Consider the following 5,000-nt stretch of genomic DNA (forward strand, 5'->3'; position numbering starts at 1 on the left):
CCCCAACGCTTGGCCGCATCCGCTTAGTTTTCCCCCGCTGGACTGTTTTCGGGTCACTTTTGCCCAACGTTAGCGGCTTCCGCTTGCCGCTGGACTGTTTTCGGGCCCTTTTTCACCGACCCTTGGCCGTATCCGCTTAGTTTTCCCCAACGCGTGGCCGCATCCGCTTAGTTTTCCCCCGCTGAACTGTTTTCGGGTCACTTTTGCCCAACGTTAGCCGCTTCCGCTTGCCGCTGGGCTGTTTTCGGGCCATTTTTCCCCAACACTTGGCCGTATCCGCTTAGTTTTCCCCAACGCGTGGCCGCATCCGCTTAGTTTTCCCCCGCTGAACTGTTTTCGGGTCAGTTTTGCCCAACGTTAGCCGCTACCGCTTGCCGCTGGACTGTTTTCGGGCCAATTTCCACCGACTCTTGGCCGTATCCGCTTAGTTTTCCCCAACGCGTGGCCGCATCCGCTTAGTTTTCCCCCGCTGAACTGTTTTCGGGTCACTTTTGCCCAACGTTAGCCGCTTCCGCTTGCCGCTGGACTGTTTTCGGGCCAATTTCCACCGACTCTTGGCCGTATCCGCTTAGTTTTCCCCAACGCGTGGCCGCATCCGCTTAGTTTTCCCCCGCTGAACTGTTTTCGGGTCAGTTTTGCCCAACGTTAGCCGCTTCCGCCTGCCGCTGGACTGTTTTCGGGCCAATTTCCACCGACTCTTGGCCGTATCCGCTTAGTTTTCCCCAACGCGTGGCCGCATCCGCTTAGTTTTCCCCCGCTGAACTGTTTTCGGGTCACTTTTGCCCAACGTTAGCCGCTTCCGCTTGCCGCTGGACTGTTTTCGGGCCAATTTCCACCGACTCTTGGCCGTATCCGCTTAGTTTTCCCCAACGCGTGGCCGCATCCGCTTAGTTTTCCCCCGCTGACCTGTTTTCGGGTCAGTTTTGCCCAACGTTAGCCGCTTCCGCTTGCCGCTGGACTGTTTTCGGGCCAATTTCCACCGACTCTTGGCCGTATCCGCTTAGTTTTCCCCAACGCGTGGCCGCATCCGCTTAGTTTTCCCCCGCTGAACTGTTTTCGGGTCACTTTTGCCCAACGTTAGCCGCTTCCGCTTGCCGCTGGGCTGTTTTCGGGCCAATTTCCACCGACACTTGGCCGCATCCGCTTAGTTTTCCCCAACGCGTGGCCGCATCCGCTTAGTTTTCCCCCGCTTAACTGTTTTCGGGTCACTTTTCCCCAACGTTAGCCGCTTCCGCTTGCCGCTGGGCTGTTTTCGGGCCATTTTTCCCCAACACTTGGCCGTATCCGCTTAGTTTTCCCCAACGCGTGGCCGCATCCGCTTAGTTTTCCCCCGCTGAACTGTTTTCGGGTCACTTTTGCCCAACGTTAGCCGCTTCCGCTTGCCGCTGGACTGTTTTCGGGCCAATTTCCACCGACTCTGGGCCGGATCCGCTTAGTTTTCCCCAACGCTTGGCTGCATCCGCTTAATTTTCCCCAGCTGAACTGTTTTCGGGTCACTTTGTCCCAACGTTAGCCGTTTCCGCTTGCCGCTGGACTGTTTTCGGGCCATTTTCCACCGACTCTTGGCCGTATCCGCTTGGTTTTGCCCAACGCTTGGCTGCTTCCGCTTAATTTCCCCCAGCTGAACTGTTTTCGGGTCACTTTTGCCCAACGTTAGCCGTTTCCGCTTGCCGCTGGACTGTTTTCGGGCCATTTTTCACCGTCACTTGGCCGTATCCGCTTAGTTTTCGCCAACAATTGGCTGCATCCGCTTAATTTTCCAAGCTATACTGCTTTCGGGTCAGTTTTGCCCAACGTTAGCCGCTTCCGCTTGCCGCTGGGCTGTTTTCGGGCCATTTTCCACCCACGCTGGCACCGACGGGGCCATGTACACCCACGCGCGTGTACATGAGGGGGCACCCATTTTTGAAAACCTTGCCCCCCTATAGGGGAATATGCATTTTGAGGCTCTAGCCACGCCCAGGGTTACCACCCCCTGAAAATCCCCCAAGTCAAAATCACCCATGTAAAATATTCAAAAAAATCTCAAAAAATCACAAAAAATTTATAAAATCAAATAAATTCAAAAAAAAAAAAAAAATTTCAAAAATTCAAAAAAAATTCAAAAAATTCAAAAAAATTCAAAAAAATTCAAAAATTTCAAAAATTCAAAAAAAGTCCAAAAACCCAAAAAAACTTCAAAAATTTCAAAAATTCAAAAAAATTTCAAAAAAAATTTCAAAAATTTGCCCCGCTGAACTGTTTTCGGGTCACTTTTGCCCAACGTTAGCCGCTTCCGCTTGCCGCTGGACTGTTTTCGGGCCAATTTCCACCGACTCTTGGCCGTATCCGCTTAGTTTTCCCCAACGCGTGGCCGCATCCGCTTAGTTTTCCCCCGCTGAACTGTTTTCGGGTCAGTTTTGCCCAACGTTAGCCGCTTCCGCTTGCCGCTGGGCTGTTTTCGGGCCAATTTCCACCGACACTTGGCCGCATCCGCTTAGTTTTCCCCAACGCGTGCCCGCATCCGCTTAGTTTTCCCCCGCTTAACTGTTTTCGGGTCACTTTTCCCCAACGTTAGCCGCTTCCGCATGCCGCTGGGCTGTTTTCGGGCCATTTTTCCCCAACACTTGGCCGTATCCGCTTAGTTTTCCCCAACGCGTGGCCGCATCCGCTTAGTTTTCCCCCGCTGAACTGTTTTCGGGTCACTTTTGCCCAACGTTAGCCGCTTCCGCTTGCCGCTGGACTGTTTTCGGGCCAATTTCCACCGACTCTGGGCCGGATCCGCTTAGTTTTCCCCAACGCTTGGCTGCATCCGCTTAATTTTCCCCAGCTGAACTGTTTTCGGGTCACTTTGTCCCAACGTTAGCTGTTTCCGCTTGCCGCTGGACTGTTTTCGGGCCATTTTCCACCGACTCTTGGCCGTATCCGCTTGGTTTTGCCCAACGCTTGGCTGCTTCCGCTTAATTTCCCCCAGCTGAACTGTTTTCGGGTCACTTTTGACCAACGTTAGCCGTTTCCGCTTGCCGCTGGACTGTTTTCGGGCCATTTTTCACCGTCACTTGGCCGTATCCGCTTAGTTTTCGCCAACAATTGGCTGCATCCGCTTAATTTTCCAAGCTATACTGCTTTCGGGTCAGTTTTGCCCAACGTTAGCCGCTTCCGCTTGCCGCTGGGCTGTTTTCGGGCCATTTTCCACCCACGCTGGCACCGACGGGGCCATGTACACCCACGCGCGTGTACATGAGGGGGCACCCATTTTTGAAAACCTTGCCCCCCTATAGGGGAATATGCATTTTGAGGCTCTAGCCACGCCCAGGGTTACCACCCCCTGAAAATCCCCCAAGTCGAAATCACCCATGTAAAATATTCAAAAAAATCTCAAAAAATCACAAAAAATTTATAAAATCAAATAAATTAAAAAAAAAAAAAAAAATTCAAAAATTCAAAAAAAATTCAAAAAATTCAAAAAAATTCAAAAAAATTCAAAAAATTCAAAAATTCAAAAAAAGTCCAAAAACCCAAAAAAACTTCAAAAATTTCAAAAATTCAAAAAAATTTCAAAATTTCAAAAAAAATTTCAAAAATTTGCCCCGCTGAACTGTTTTCGGGTCACTTTTGCCCAACGTTAGCCGCTTCCGCTTGCCGCTGGACTGTTTTCGGGCCTATTTCCACCGACTCTTGGCCGTATCCGCTTAGTTTTCCCCAACGCGTGGCCGCATCCGCTTAGTTTTCCCCCGCTTAACTGTTTTCGGGTCACTTTTCCCCAACGTTAGCCGCTTCCGCTTGCCGCTGGGCTGTTTTCGGGCCATTTTTCCCCAACACTTGGCCGTATCCGCTTAGTTTTCCCCAACGCGTGGCCGCATCCGCTTAGTTTTCCCCCGCTGAACTGTTTTCGGGTAACTTTTTCCCAACGTTAGCCGCTTCCGCTTGCCGCTGGACTGTTTTCGGGCCAATTTCCACCGACTCTGGGCCGGATCCGCTTTGTTTTCCCCAACGCGTGGCCGCATCCGCTTAGTTTTCCCCCGCTTAACTGTTTTCGGGTCACTTTTCCCCAACGTTAGCCGCTTCCGCTTGCCGCTGGGCTGTTTTCGGGCCAATTTCCACCGACTCTTGGCCGGATCCGCTTAATTTTCCCCAGCTGAACTGTTTTCGGGTCATTTTAGCCCGACGGGGGCACCGACGGGACTGTTTTCGGGCCATTTTGCACCGACGCTTGGCCGCATGCGCTCAGTTTTGGGGCCATTTTTCACTGACGGCTGGCCGCATCCGCTTAGTTGCCCCCGCTTTGCTGATTTTTGCGCCGTTTTTTTTGTTGAACTTCAGATTTCAAACTTCCAATTTTTTTTCCAAACTGCAGATTTCATATTTTATATTTTTAATAAATTTGAACTTTTTCAAAATATCAAAAAAGTATTGCCTACATCCATAATTTGGATCGCGTACAATCCGGAAGTTTGAGAAATGGTCCACACCGGGTGTGAACCATCCAATCCGAAAAAAGTGGGAATTTTTACAAGCCGGAAAAACTGGAGTTTCAATGGCTCTTTGGACGGTTGTAATTCATTTGGACCAAAAATTGTCCAACCCACTTGCATAAGATCCGAAATTGTCCAACCCAATTTTCTTTTTCCAAACTCCAAACTTCATATTTTATATTTTTAATAAATTTGAATTTTTGCCTACATCCATAATTTGGATCGCGTACAATCCGGAAGTTTGAGAAATGGTCCACACCGGGTGTGAACCATCCAATCCGAAAAAAGTGGGAATTTTTACAAGCCGGAAAAACTGGAGTTTCAATGGCTCTTTGGACGGTTGTAATTCATTTGGACCAAAAATTGTCCAACCCACTTGCATAAGATCCGAAATTGTACAACCCAATTTTTTTTTTCCAAACTCCAAATTTCATATTTCATATTTTTAATAAATTTGAATTTTTGCCTACATCCATAATTTGGATCGCGTACAATCCGGAAGTTTGAGAAATGGTCCACACCGGGTAGGAACCGTCCAATCCGAAA

This window comes from Carex rostrata, unplaced genomic scaffold (genome assembly GCF_964058835.1).
Source record: "Carex rostrata unplaced genomic scaffold, lpCarRost1.2 SCAFFOLD_40, whole genome shotgun sequence".
Lineage (NCBI taxonomy): Eukaryota > Viridiplantae > Streptophyta > Magnoliopsida > Poales > Cyperaceae > Carex > Carex rostrata.